Below are 16,815 nucleotides of genomic sequence, written 5' to 3' on the forward strand. Positions count from 1 at the left end.
GATACCCCTATAGATGCCACCAGAGTCATAGGGTCCTGATCTTACTTCCCATCTCCACCACAAGTCATGGTGGTAGATAAAGGCTCAGTTACTCCTCTACCCCAAAGTTTAGAAGAAGAATAGGTTTAGAAGGAACCTTCACATGAGGATGAACCACAAAAAATGATGATTGATGAAATGTCAAAGGAGGGACAAATGGTAGAATATTCTCAACCAGCCTCCCAAGACACTAAGGTGCAAACTACAAGGTCTACAAAGATAGAGGCCACATAAGACGATCCCTTGCAAAGGGAAAGAACTCCAAAGAGAAGTGATAAGGGAAAGGAAGTAGCCAAGCATACCCCTTCATCATCCCAAGGCAGGTCTTCCACTGAACGATTCCCAAGATGACTCATGAAAGAAATAATGAGGAGCACAAAGCCACAATTTTTTGTTGACAAGGTGAGTTGGCTAAGATCTTGAAGAAACTTGAATCCCCAACACATGAAGGGTTACTGTTGGCATTTGTCAACAATACCCACAATTAGGATTTGTTTGCTCAAGTAGCCATACCTCCTGATGATAGAGATACATAAAGCCTCGATCCAAAAGATTATCAAATCAAAGATGTAATGCTTGGGAAGCCCACATGAGATACAACCAGATTGATGGTAACCATGGGTTTAAGGAATTTTTTAAGAATATGGAACAAGAAGAGGTTGAACTCTAAACACTATGAAGGAAAAACAATATCCTAAGAGGATATTTAGCCAAAGTTGTTGGTCCTCTAGATGCTGAGCACCTCGAGGGGATGTTAAACACTATACTCAAAGAAGGGGGAGCTATGCATTTAGATCCATTTTTGAAAGCCTATCAATAGATGTGAGAAATTTTTGAAGAGAAGGGCATTTTGATTATCCAAGGGAACCTAAAGATAGTTCATGCTACACAAGAAAATGTGAATAAGATGGTGGCAATTTTGAAGCAAGATTTTAGTATATTGGGTGAAGTAAGGACTTACAAGTTTTGCAAGCAATAAAGGGTCAAAGGTACAAAATTTTGGTAGATGTTTATACAATAGAGGAATTAGATTTGACTAATGATTGGACAAGGAAGATTGCTAACAATAATAAAGTAATGAAAACATTACACACAGAGATCCATAGGCTCAAGGACCAAGCCCGAGAGAAAATTTTGGAAGTAGAGAGGCATTGCAGTGATGCATGCTTAGAGATTTTTGAAGATGAGGAATGAGAGAAGTTGTTGCCTATAGAGGTAGTAGTGGAGAGTTTCAAGAAGATTTTTGAGGAAGCTACTAATGATGAAGATATCTGGTAGGCTTTTAGAACAAAAGAAGCCTTGTTAGAATTGGATACCAAACTCAGGGATTTTGCTGAGACTCAAATTGAGGTAGATAATTATAGGCAGAAGATCAAAGAAATATATAAGGCTTTAGATTTACTAGATGTAGCTCAAATTACTAAGATTATAGATAAATTCAAGGGCAAACATCCAAACATATCTTTGGGATGAAGGGGAAAAAAACCCAGATGCCAGAATTTCAATTTTGACACAGTAAAATTTTGAGATTTTGGGCCATTTTGAGGTTTGTAGGTCTGCAGGTGCCCAAGTTAGCTTTTCCAGAGGTGTACTGACAGTTAACTACCAGTTCTAAAAATAAAGCTTTCCATGCATCGAAAACACATTCTAATGGTAATTAAACTCTGACAAACACCCATTTTTAGCACTTCCAGACACTTTCGCTTCAACTGAAAGCTTTCTTATTCTTTCTCCTCTCATAAATTCTTTTTTTTTAAACATGTAAAGGCTCATGCATCCAATTAATAAATAAAAATGGATGAAGTCCTACTTAGAACTAGTTAGTTTGTTAGTTTGTATATAATTAGTTTGTTTTATTAAATTAAAAACATCTTATTGCATGAAGATATCTCTCACTCTCAACACAAATTGAGGAGACAATTTCTTATAAATACTCCATTGTAATATTTAATTAGGGCCGCTGTTATTTTGCAATGTGCTCACATTTGGAGTGTAGTAATTCTTGCCTAAAAGTGTCATATTTTTATGGATGTATGTTCATGAAATTTTGATTTAGCCAAAAGTTTATTGCTCTATTTTTGGTTGTGTGATTCATTAGTTCTAGTTTTTGCTATGGTTTTGACAAATTTCATCACATAACTAGCTTGAGAAGAAATCATCGAATTGTGCTTGCATAACTTTTCATCGTGCATGAGCTCAATTTTTGTGGCCTTCCAATTTGATGAAGCGTGAAACATCATACAATCACTAAGTTTCTCACCAACAATTACATCAGTGGAATCAAGGAAGTGCTACTCCTCTCATTGGTTATCCACCAATTTCTTTGAAAGCTTAACTTGTAAACATGTCATTTTCCATAGCTTATGTCCATTAGGAATTTCAATTTCATGTTATTTTCTTTAAAGTTTTGTTATTTTCTTTACTAACCCCCTTGTTAGAATAGGACTTCATACTAGTGGCATTGTTAGATTGCATTCATAAAAAACATAAAAAATACAAAAATATAGTTCTTTTTTGTTTGTTATTTTGAAGCAGTGTGCATGTTCTTCATCTCATCCAAAATAAAAATGAACCAGAAAAGGAATCCTTGTGAACAATCAAATTTATCTTCAACTAAATAGATTATAGTAGGTCACAAGATTAACTTAGAACCTTGGAGTTGATTCACAAAATTAGCTTTTCAAGCAAGGAGTTCGCAAGAATTCCTACCATTTAGCATCATGCATAATGATAGCTCCACAAAACCTGAGGCAATAGAGTTGTTGAAGTGTTTGAGTTAATGTTGATGTGTTCTATCTTGTCTTTTGGTTTTTTAATATGTTGTTCTAGTTGGTTGTCTCTGTCTTGTCCTAGTGTCTAGCTAGCTTCTTTCTTTTCCAATTCCATTTCATGTTTGTTTCTGGTTTTTTTTATGAACAATAATGGTTTTTATCCCATGCTTTAAGATGGAAAGGTTTTTAGGGCCCCTTCAAAACCTATTTCAATATAATAAAAAACATTAGTTTAGTACAAAGTAGTGGCAAAGGAATAGGGAATGATAATGTCACTCTAGCAATAAGACAAAACATTATCAAGAAGAAGAACAAGGAGGTTAAATAAGGGGAAAGATGAGAAATAACTAGAGCCTAGATATGATCTAATGTAGAGAATTCATCAAGATTTTCCACAGGGGTTTCAACTTTGTTAATCCTCCAAGGAGGACTTAGAAAGAGAGTCAACAACATAGACACTTAGGTGACCATTACTTGAATGTCAATTGCTCTTCCAACTGGAATATCTATTTTAAATGAAGTTGTATATTTTTTGGTAAGTTTAAGAGACAAGTTGAAGTTCAATAAGAAGTTATAAAAAAAATATTTTTAATAAAAATTATAGAAATAAGTTTTATTTGTAAGAAATGGAGAAAATCTTTGGATGTTAAAGAGAGCTATTTATTTTATATTATTTTGTATATGTTATTGATAAATAAGTTCTATATATGCTTTATTCTAAACCACATTGCTAAAACCAAAGTTCTTCAATATTATATCAAATATACTTAAGTTTTTATTTGAATTTCATATTCAACTTTAAATATTGAAATTTTAAAAATATAAAATATCTAATTTAGTTTTTTAATTTTTAATTTATATTTTAATTTAATTATTTTAAGAATTTTAAAATTTTATATTATCAAAAATAATTATGATTTAAATGATATATATATATATATATATATATATATATAAAATTAGTTTAGTTATTTTTTAAAAAATTCTATAAGAAGATATTAATTATAAATAATTTAACATTAACAATTATTTGTATTAGGTATCTCATTTGGGTTAATTAATAAATTTAAAATGAAAAGGAGACATATTACTTTTATCTATTTTTTCCTTATTGAATTAGAAATAATTATTCACATTATAAAGTTAATAAAATATTTTATAAATAAATTTATAACATTAATGAAGAAATTAATTATGTTTTTCTTCTATTAATTTTTTACTCTTCATTAACTTTTGTTGGAATTGAAAAGTTTTTCTTCTCTTATGACACTTTAGTTGTTTTCTTTTGGGATTACCATTATGGAATCTTGAGAGTTTCTTGTCTATAATACTTGAAGAGTTTTTTTGTATTATTGACATATTATTCTAAAACAAATATTATTAGTTATGTAAAATAGTGTTATAATAGTCATGCAAGATATTTGTAGAATAGTGAAGGAGATGTTTCTAAATAAGTTAATATAATTTTTTTTATTGTATAATTTAAATTATGTATATAAATTAGTGAGTTTTTGTTACTATGATTACTATGTTAAATTGTTTTCCTTGTTTGTCGTAGGCGTGCAATCATAATTATAGTTTATCTTTCTGTTGTAGTCTTGTGGTGTTTGTGATATTGTATTATGTGACATATTCATATTGTAATGGTACATGTGTTTTAAGGGTTTGGATTTTAGGTTCTCTTTAAAATCATTTTGTTAGGAAATGTTAGTTTAGAGTTATAACATAGATAACAACACGTGCGTTGGATATGGCTAATGTGAAATTGTAGATGTTTTTCATTTGTAAAACAAATGTTATTTGCAACTTGATTTGTCATTAATATGGGTCACTACTCATACACTAAACTTAGTGCATGGGGCCTTAGGTGTGTTAAAGGTTATGGGTTTGACATAATTTTTATCTCAATCTCTATGTTTCCATTGCACATTGGTGTCTCTAATGGATTTAGCGAGTTCATTGCATTATGTTTATTATGGGTCTGCTTGTGTAATTGAGGTCACATAAGGGTCTTGTTTATATTCCTTAGTATTTTATTTTTGGAACTAGTTTGAATGTTTATATTGTTTTGAGTATGATCCTTTTTCTCTATTATATTATTTGGTGGAATTTTATGGCATTATGTTTGTTAACACCTTTGGAGCCTAGTTGTTCAATAGATTTTTCAAGGAGATCTTATGTATCCAATTTGATGGAATGGATCCAAATGAGACCATGTGTGTGTGATAAATATACATGCTTTAGAAGTATGGTTTATGTTGTTGGAACCTAGAGGATTTCCTAGATGATTCTTATCATTATGTGCAAATTATTTTAGTGTTGATGTCCATATAGAGGGTGGATGAATGTGGATCTTATTTTTTAATTTGAGATTTTATTCACCATGCTCCAAATCCTATTTTATGTTTTTTTATGATGAATCTTTAGGGATTATTTGATTTTTATTTTATTTGATTCCCTCTTTTGGTTTTTAGTTGGAGTATAGAGGTGGGTTTCTAGGAGCATGGTTGGAAAAGTGGCTTGCAATGGGGGTCACAGCCCTAATTAGCTACCAAAGTAACCCGTTGTGGATTTTATAATCTAGTGATAAAGAAAATAAAAATAAGCTAGGTTAGATTAATGCATTAAAAAATATAATTTTTTCTTGTTTTCCATAGCCTTGAGTGCTTATACAATCTATAGATCAGTTGGAGAAATCCTAGTTGTGCACAGGGCATTGATCTAGATTTCTTTCTTTCTTTTCCTCTTGACATTTTATCAATTCAATTGAGTTTCTCATGGGGTCTAGGGTCTAGATAGACTACAAGGGTAACTTAGGACAATGGAGAAATATTTGATGACACTTACCTACACATGTCTTAGAATCCCCACTATTTAGATTTGTAGTTCAACTCTTGGAATCCTTTAGTATCCCTTACGTTATCCCATGTTATATGCCTTGTGAGTCCTTGGTTTTAGTTGTGATATTCCAATTGTGTGTTTTCTTTTGTGGTGTTCCTTGTGTCTATCTCTGAGCTCGATGGGTAAACCACAGGGTTCCATGTGGTTGGGTGGAAAATAATTTTCTTAATTGAGGTTTGGAGATTGGTTCAAGAGATTTTGGATGGACTTTGCATCTTCCTTGTATCTTCATTATAGTATTCATTCTTTCATTGATGATGATTATTGTTTTACCATTGTATCATATTTTGGGCATTATAACAATGTACTCTTAGTATTAATGGATCTAAATGTACCTATAACATGTATTATTTCTTTATTTAAAAGAAACACATAAATTTCAATAGATCGATGTTGGTATCAATGATTGTTAGATGCTTATATATTATCTTCCTATGTTAAAAATTATCTAGGAATATTTGGATTTGAGGTTTGAAATAAGGTTTTAGTTTATTGTTTAGATGTTTTTCTATATAACATATTATTAAGTCAATTATCATGGTATGATAATTAAGTCATAATGTTTATATTGAATTTGTTATTTAAAAATAAATATCATGTTTTTTTATTTAGTAGTTTGTGGTCATCCTCTTAGGTTCTCTGGTAGGCCATCACACATTTAATCATGTGAGGAGAGAGCATATATTTCCTAAAAACCTATTTTGAGTTCATGACATGAGTAGCTTCTAAGGGATAACCATGTACTAGTGAATTACAATCAAATATAGTGTATACGTCTTATGGTCTTTTATATGATTTCTAGGGAAAGTGCCCTCAATATATTTGAGAGTATTACAAGAGGACATTTACCATCCTCATCCTTCACTTTAAAAAGTATAAATATATTATGATCTTAGTCAATTGTAAGAAATTATCTCAAAATGGGAGAGTTTTCTTTCTCTTGGAAATTTGTAGACATCATTAAAAGACAATAATTAGGGTCATCCATTTGGGGATGAAATCAATAGGTCTACTAGAGATAAAAGATTAGGTGTTTGTCTCCAAGGTTTCTTTGCTATGTGAAAAGTGAAATAGATAACTTAGGGTTGTTAAAGTTGAAAATGATAAAAGATTACTTGAAAATGATAAAAGCGATAAGAGTGGTGCTTTTAATCTTCATGATAATCTGTTAGGGTGGGGAGAGGGTAATCACCACATTGTTCATAAAAAGATAGTACAAAATATTTTACCTTAAATTTAGTTGTAAAACTAGATCTAGTGGTAAATGATGGGTGGTTTTAAAAGAGACCCTATAATAAACATGTTAATAATTTTCAAATGATTATTAGGCTAGTGAGAATTTTCAAGAAAATGGGATCATTAGGCTAAAACAAGTAATTATTAAATTGTATGTATAGAATATATATGTTTGAAGAGACAAAAATACAAAAAAATACAACAAAGGGTTTGGATTACAGTCATAAAATTGAAATGATGAATTTTGAACTTACTAGAATTAATCTATATAAACATTGAATTTTCAATTTAAAAATTCTATTCTATGAAGTACACATACCAATCTATAGTAGAAACACCAAGCCCATGTGACATATGTAGGAGACATAATGAGAAGAAAAATAATACAAATAGATGAAAATGTATAAGTGTGTAATCAAAATAAAAAATGAGAATGTTGATTAGGAATCTTAAGACATGGGAGAAACAAAAAATGAGAAAATATGATCCATGATATAAAAGATAGATGTTAGGTTTGAGATGCAAAGTCATTAAATTGTGAAGTAGAAATACCGCTGTATAATTAAAAACATCATAAAGTGAAACATATGTGCTAAACTATAAAGGATATTGAACTAGGTAAGAAGATGATATTTGCAAGTCAAAGATTATGAAAGCACAAAAAAATGTTAGGGAGGCCAAAAACCTACAAAAGTACACCCAACAATGTCCAAATCCTAACAAATAAGAGAAAAATAATGTCAAAATCCTAAGAAATGAGAGAAAAACAATGTTAGGGACACAAATATTTTATGTCTTGACACCTTCGGGTTATGGTTTTTCAAGGGTCAACACCCTTGTATTATTACGTCTAATGTAAAAAACAATGTTAAGGTCACTCAAAATGATAATTTTGAAAGAAACTAAAATAAATACCACATAATGGAGTGAAAATTCTAATTAGAATGTAGATGCAACAATCTAGAGAATAGATATTAAGTTATAGAAAAAAATGTTAACTTTTTTAGAAAGTAAAGTTTACCCTCAGAACTAAGAGGTGGGGGGGGGGGGGGGGGGGTGGGGGTGGGGGGTCATGGGAAATTAGTTGTTAGAAAATTAAACTTGTATACAACTTATTAAATTCAACTTCAATAATCAAAATAATGAACCATAACAAGAGATAAACCATATAAAGTGAAACAATGATTTGTTGACAAGGGAAAACCTTGATTAGAGGGAATCCCCAGTGGGGATGACACCCACTAGATGGTGTAACAATATAAACATTCCTTGCAAAAGGATATGACCCTTTTATGAGCCAACTATAATGAAATTAGTACATTAGTCTCTGTTTGGAGACTTTTAACCCTTTTCAAAAGGTTTCAACCCTATTAAAGGTTGATATGAAGACAACTGAACTTAATGTCTAAACTTCTTCAATCAACAATGAAGAGTAGATCTTTAGGATAACATATCCAAAAGATGAGATGACTAATAATGCAACTTAAGTTCTAATACAATTCCTTTGAAGTATAAATACATCATTAACTCTATCATGTTATCTTCTCTAATCAAATTTGCATCCCCCAACCACATATATGATGATTTACAAGCCAAGAAAATAAATTTGCTTTATACCTTGTCCTAACAACTAATTTGGTCATCCTATTAAAGCTTTCCCAATTTACAATAATTACATAGGAACTCTTTAAGGCATACAAAACTTCTAAATCATCATTACAATTACTAAAATAGTGTTCCCACGTGCTACAGTAAAATTAACACTTTCCTCAATAAAGATCAACACATTATATTAATGAAATAATCTTCCAGTGAAACTTATCACATGTTTTACTTTTGTGACCTCTCCAAAATGATGTCCAAGATATGCTAAAACAAACATGGCATAAAAAACATGTCTTCAACCATGATCCAAGCTTTCAAACCTCCATTCCATCTTGCTAATAAGATACAAAAAAATTACTAGCAACTACGTTAGACATGATTTCCTATATAGTGAATTGCTACCAATCTTCACCAAATGAACAATAAATCATTGAATGATCTATATAAATTTAAGTGAACATAAATGTAGCATCTATACTCATTTTTGAGCATAATCCTAAGATCACATACCTTAACATTTTTTGTGCCAACTCTCCTGACTTAATAAACCTTTGTGATATACATAATCTCATTCTCTCGTGAGCTCAAAAATATATTTTACCATCAATGAAAAACCTATCAAAAATTCAACACATCAATAGTATCATGCCCAAAAATTAGGGCAAAAACACACAAACAATTTTTTTTAAAGATGATAATAACTAAGTTTTCTACATACTAACATTGAATGAGTTGCGTATAAGATAATGTTGTAGTTTCACAATGCACTACCCATTTCCCCTTGAAACGTGGACCCCCTAGTAAATGTTTTGTTTTCCTAGACCCCTAGTCTAGGGTTTGAGTCTTTTTAGGGCTTTATATGTGTTTGAATCTAGCCTGGCCCTTTGCCTAGAAAAACCCATGTGAAAAAAAAAGGGAGTTTTTAAGGTGAAAATGTGATTTTGTATATAAAGGAGCACACCTAGCACACCTAGTGCACCCCTCAAGGTGTGCTAGTGTGCTACCTGCACTAGTGTGGAGCACTTCCTTTTAGAAGTGCACACCTACACACATGCATAGGTGTGCACCCCCAAAGGGTGTGCTTCAAACCCCCTCCTTCCTTATTCATTCTCACCCTTGAGTAGTAGACAAGCACAACTTGACACCTATAGAGGTGTGCCCAATCTCTAAATTCCTACACATACACACAAAATATTTAGTTGGAAGGTGTGAACCTTGCACACCAATCCTAGGTGTGTAAGGTGCACACATTTTAATCACATAATTAACAAAGCTAAAAAATCACATCTAAATGTATGATGCACATATGCGCACCTATCTAAAAATTAACAAAGAAACACTATAATGGTGTGTAGGTGCACACCTTCCAAGGTGTACAACTGCACACCATTAATGATGAACCCTTCACATTTTTCAAAAGAAAAGGGTACACACATGCACACCCCACAAGATGCACATATGCACACCCTTAGTTGGTAAATCTTGTTTAATATAAAGAGTGCACCTAGCGCACCCTCAAGGTGAGCCAAAAACTACACATTAGAGAATAAAATAGGGTTTTTGAGTGCTTTTGCTAAGTTTTCTATTTTGGGTTTGGGTTTAGAGTAATTAGGGTTTATTTAGTGTTTAAATTTTAACTTTCTAGAGTAATGTGCTTATGTTTTGTGTAGATAAAATGGCTTCCTCCTCATCCTCACTCATAGTGGAGATTTCTCCAAAACTAGTTTGTCTTCAAGTTTCAGGATGTACAAATAAAATCATGCTTCTAGGATGCACATTCAAAGATTTTGGACACTTAATTAGGTCATATTCATTCATGGTACTCTATAACAAGCCAAATAAGAGATCCCCAATGATTTCTACACTTATCAAATCCAGGTTAGTTAATGCGGCCTCACATCGTACTTTAGTGCAATCTTCAGAACCTGTTATGGCCTTGGCATAAAATTATGTGTTAGAAGAAAGAGTGGTGAAAAACATAATAGGAGAGATTGATTTAGATCTAAGATCTAAGAACATCAAGAAAGTATTTCATCTTTCAAGAGTAGATCAATACATTAGGTTGACTTATCATCAAGCAAAAAGGTGGTATAGGGACAATGAGCAGAAGGCTACTGAAATCATTCAATCATTATATCAACTAATAGAAAACCTATGGGGTGAAGAATGAGAAAAAATGACATAAAAAGATTTTATATGAAGAATGATGTTGGATATTCTATAGTGCTCCTAAGCAGGATCATGGGATTACTAGCAATAGGGCACTTGAACATTTGGATGGTACATTTCATTGAGACCATCAGAATGACTAAAATGTCAATTGATTGAGCCACAATTATTAATGAGAATTTATATGAACAACTAGTAATGCCACCATCTATTCCCACAACCCATTTAGGTTACAACTTTGGAGGATGAGCAACAATAGTGGGTTGATGAAAAAGAAGGTCAAGGGACTGATGTCTTTCACATGTTAGATTTTGATTTCATGTTTGTAGGTACTGAACTCATAGGCAATAAGATAAGGGATACACCAATAAATCAAGCTTTGGGAGAAGATTGGAGTCAATTTCAACCTTTTCCACAAGGACATCTAAGTGACCCACCATTACCAAGTCAAGATTTATCTTTCTTGGATAAAGGTTTAGCCACTCCTCTCCCTCCTATTAATGAAGAGAAAGTACAAGCTATGCAAGAAGAAGAGCCACAAAAAAACCCACCGATGAAGTATTAGAAGAGGGGGAAATATATGAAGTACCTCAACAAATTTCTCAAGATACAAAGGCAAGGACTATCAACTCAATAGACACAGGGATAATTGATGTAGATCTCTTAATGAAAGAAAAGATTTTGGAGAGGAGTGATAAGGGGAAGGGTCTAGTAGTACAAACCCCCTCTCCATCTAAGTATATGTATTTGATGGGAACTACTCTAAGCTAGTTGAAGAAAGAAGTGATGGTTAGGCATAGGAGGCAACTATATTGTAGTGTGGATGAGGAATGAAAGAATTAGTCGAAGCCCTCAAGAAACTTGAGATACCTATAGGTGATGTGTGAACATTGACTTTTATTATGAAGAGCCAAAAAAAGGACTTGTTTGATCATATTACTAGCCCTCCTCTACATTCAAATACTAAAAATCTAACCCCAAAATATTATCATATTAAAGAGGTCTTGCTGGAAAAGCCCACTGTGGACACTACTAAATTAATGGTCACTAGAGGAATTAAAGAAGTTTTTAACCACCTGGAACAAGATGAGTTTGAATTGCTAAGGCTCTGAAAAAAAAAAGAGCTTATAAGAGGCTATTTTAATGAAGTGGTTGGTCATTTGGACCCTGATAATCTTGAGGTGACTCTAGGTGTGGCACTTGACAGGAAGGAGAAGGCAGTTCAACAATTGGATCCATTTTTGAAAGCATGTCAGCTATGGTGGGAAAGTTTTAAGGAAAAGGTGTGTAGATAATACAAGGAAACCTTAAACCATTGCACTATATGAAAGTTAATGCAGATAGGTTGGTTGCTATACTGAACCAGTATTTTTGATTAGTGGACAAGGAACATACCTGGGGTCAAGACCTTCAAGCATTATAGTCAATAAAGGGCCAGAGGTATCTCATGCTCATAGATGTATAGATAGGGGATGAGTGGGATAAGATAGATGATTGGATCGAGAAGATTTCTACTAGTAATAAAGTAATCAAGACATTACATGCAAATATTCATGAGCTTAAGGATAAAACCCAAGAGTAGATTTTGGAACTTGAGAAGTATTACAATGATGCTTGCCTTGACATTTTTGAAGATGAGTCAAGGAGTAAACTCATGTCTGTGCAAGTAGTTGTTGAATAGCTTTGAAAGACCTTTGAGGAAGATTTGACTGATGAAGACATTAGAATAGCATTTAAGACATAGGAGGCATTTCTAGAATTGGATGTAAAGCTGGAAGAATTTGCGAAGACTCGCATAGAAGTGGGCAACTGTCGACAAGTAGTAAAGGACAATTATGATTCTTTGGATTGCAACCCAAGTGATGGAGATCATAGAGAAATTCAAGAGTAAACACCCAAACATACCAAGTTGGCATAAAGAGGAAGAAAAACCAAAAGCTAGAATTTTACTTTTAACTCTTGGAAAATTTTGATTTTTTGGACCTGTCGCAAGGTGCGCTTCTCTAAAGGTGTGCTTCTCTACAGGTGCACTAAAATTTTTAAAAAAGTCAGAGGTGCTCAAATTGTTAATTTTAAGTTCCAAATTTAGAGCTTTCGATGCACCAAAAATGTATTTTGATGATAGGTTAACTCCTAAAAACATCTAGAGAAGGTTGAGCTTCTATTTTTGCATCTCCAAGGACTCATACATCATCTGAAAACTTCCTTCTTTTTATCTACTATTTTCTTTGTTTTAAGACATGTAAAGGCTCACGCACCCATTAATTGATTAAAAAAAAAGGGTGGAGTCCTACTTAGCACCTCTTAGAGAGTCAATTTTTATATATTTAGTTCAGTTTTATTAGTTTTACATATATATTTGCATGAAGGAATCTCTCACTCTCAACACAAATTGAGGAGACAATTGCCTATAAATTGAGGAATTAAATTTGTATTCCAAGCCATGATTTTGATGCAATAATATATGCTATTTTTGTTGTCATTCTAAGTGTAGTGATTCTTGTTAGAGTGTGTTATATTTTGTGGATATATGTTCATGGAGTTTAATGGAGCCAATGGTTTTTATTTTTTATTTTGATTGAGCGATATTTTAATTTTAGTGTTTTCTACGTGTTTACAAATTCCACTGATGTACTTAGTTAGAGAGGAGATCACCTACTGTTCATACATAGCTTTTTGTCTTGCATGTGCACACTTTTTGTGGCCTTACGATCAGATGAGAAGTGAAACATCTTATAGTTACTAAATTCTCATCAATGATTGCATCAGTCAAATTAAGGAAGCGTTGCTCTTATTTTCATTGGTTACCTACTAATCTTTTCAAAAGATGAACTTGCAGACATGTTGTTTCCATGGCTTATGTCTATTAGGGATTTAATTTTCAAGTAATTTTATTAAACTTCTTGTTACCTTATCTTTGTTATTCTCTCTTACAAACACTTGGTTAATTAAGGAATCCATATAGTTGCATAGTTAAAATTGCATTCATTATAAACAAAAAAATACAAAAATATATTTCTTTTAGTGTGGATACTTTTTTTGAGATAGCAAGCAGATTCAACATCTTATCTAGAATTTTGTGAACCAACACAGGCCTCCTCGTGAACAATCACATTTATCTTCTATAGAGTAGATTCTAGTAGGTTGCAAGATTGCTTGGAACCTTGGAGTTGATCCTAGATCATCTTTTCAAGAGAGGAGTTTGAAACAATTCCTGTCATTAAGCATCATGCAAAATAACAACTCAACAGATAATGATATGACAAAGTTTATAAGTTTGAGTCTCGAGGTTACATGATTTAGTCATAAGGGTTTAGGTTTCCAATTTCTAGTTGTATCATCGTTCAAGGTGAAGTTAAGGTACATAAAAATGGTTTCGTTCTTGCTTCTAGTTTTAAACATACTAATGAATACAATTGATCATTTCACTAAGACTCAAGGTTAACTTTGAAGACATAATTTACAATGTTTGAAAATTCATAATGCTATTTCTACAGGAACACTTGATACATGTTGATAAGATTTAATATATTTAACCATTATATTGTGAATTATAGGTACACTCTATAAGTCAAAGAAATTTGAATTTCATTTTATTATACAAGGTTTGATCTATTAGGTTATTATTTACAAGGGGTAAGTGCATGCTTGCAGAACATCGTATGATGAATTCATTTTCCTAACATTTAAAGGAAGCCTTTCTAAAAATAAACATGTAAATAATATATTTATAAAATTTTATAATGTATCAAATTCAAAAAAGAATACTTAAAAGGGTGAAACTAAAGATTACACATGCATATAAGTCGAAAGAACCTTACAACCAAATCCCTATATTACACTCACCAACTAGCTGCACTAATAAAATACTTATTCTAACCATACTAATAATTAAGATCTATGAATTTAGTCTCATTCAAAATTATCAATGTAATAACATTTAATAATTTGGACCCCCTAATAAACCACTACTTATCACAATTAAGATAAACCAAAAACCACTTGAACCATTACCATTTAAATTTAGTATATATATATTTGCTATATCATACACTATAAATTTAATAACTAATAAAAAGTTTAACTAAACAAAATATATCCTAATTCTAAACATCTATCCCAACTACCTTATTACTAACTTGCAAATTCCCATTTACTAAACCAATGAATTTTATTTCTTACATGGAACTAACATACATTATCGACTGAATATAAAAATACTAACCAAAATCCTAAATCTGATTATTTGCAACTTTCACATAATAAATAATAATCCCTTACCCACTTGCACACCCACTTGCCTATGTGCTTCCCCAAGAAATTAGTGGGTAGTTTACAATTCATCACATCTATCATGCTTAGGGAGTGATCCAATAGATGCCACTGTGGGTTAGAGGTGAAGTACACAAGGGATCATGTGGAGACAAGATGGAGAGAGAATTTTGGAAAAGGGGTGCGAGTGACATGTACATCGGCCCACAAAAACTTTAAGAGAGACTCAAAATTAAGTTTGGAAAATAAATTTACAAGAAATTGATGTCCAAGTTAAGTTAACATGAGTACATGGTGTTGGTACACATGGGGAAGTGGAAAGAGGCGTTAGGTGATGAGGGGAGGGACCCACCACAAAAAAACCCTTATACAAGTTTTTTTAAGCCTTATTTAAATTTCCCATTTAAATATGAGGATTTCTGTGGGTTTTTTTAGGAGATAGATGGGGTTGTGGGTGTGGGCCCCACATGATCACATCCCACACCCTCCCACTTGCATATTTTTCTTGATTTAAAATATAGTTTCCTTAAATGAAGTTTCCTTATTCTTGAATTAGTTTTATATTTCTCATTGAATGCTTATTAATAAGAACTTTTATATTTTAGGAGGGGATATATTAGGGTAATATACTCTATTGAAAATCTTGTGCATGAATTAATTATTTTCTCCATACATTTTTGAGAGAGCTAATAAGCTCTCATAGAAAATGTATGGCAATTTGTATATCTAAGAAGTTTTTCCTTAGGAGTTCAATTTTCTTTTGTTCAAAGGTTTAAGGGGAGGGTTTATTGATAGGATTGAGTGATAACATGAGATACATTTATTAGCTTGTTTTACTCAAGCTTCACTATTGACTACTATTTTCTTTCATCAATACATTGATTTATTTAATATAATCTAAGTTTATAACTCTATGTAGGCCAAAAGATCAAATAGGATAAAACCTAGGTAATATATCTAATTAGAGTGTGTCTATTTCAAGAATGATATACTCATTTAAATTGAAGCTTAAACCTACAATAGCATGGTCATGCACTACTAAATGAAGCAATATTTCCTTTTTCACCATTGTTCCAATATACAAGGAAATGAATTTTCACAATGATGTAAAAAAACTATATCTTTTATTTCAACATGAGGTCAAGGATTATAATGAAAGTAGCTATTGGAATGTTACATCATTTCATTTCAATTTTCTTCATATAGTGAAACTATCATTTTCCAACAATTGATATACAATACATCATAAGTCAATTCAATACAATGCAATAAGACTACCATCATTCCTTTCATTACAAGGATGCAATAATGCCACAAGAAAGTGAACACCAATGGAGAATTCTCAAACACAATGTTACATAAAGATAGTATTAAGACATAAATTTATAAGCTTCCTCCAACCTTTGAATCCATCGAAACCTACAAGTACAATGAATAATACCATGGAGAGCTCACCTCCCAACCTAGGACTCAAGGAGACCACCCACTAAGCTAGGAGAAACAATAACCAATTAGGTCATATTCAAACTCAAACTAAAAACATATGAACATTACAAGAAGAACCCAACCAAGGCTTTCACAATGGGTTGCACCTATGCACCCATGACAAAGGGTGAAGGTGGAACATCCATGAAGGATATTCCAATGAAAAGATTACAAAAACATGCCTTCTCGAGGCTCAAAATCATACACATTCTCCATAATCATACTCTCTTCTCTCCCTAGTAACATCAAATACATTTTTCCCTTTTCTCCATGAGAACATACTCTACACTTCCATGGAGTCACAACTAACCCCTTGACTCACACATGGCCACTTCTT

Source organism: Cupressus sempervirens, chromosome 8 (assembly GCF_028749045.1).
Source record: "Cupressus sempervirens isolate cs-2001-9-10 chromosome 8, ASM2874904v1, whole genome shotgun sequence".
Lineage (NCBI taxonomy): Eukaryota > Viridiplantae > Streptophyta > Pinopsida > Cupressales > Cupressaceae > Cupressus > Cupressus sempervirens.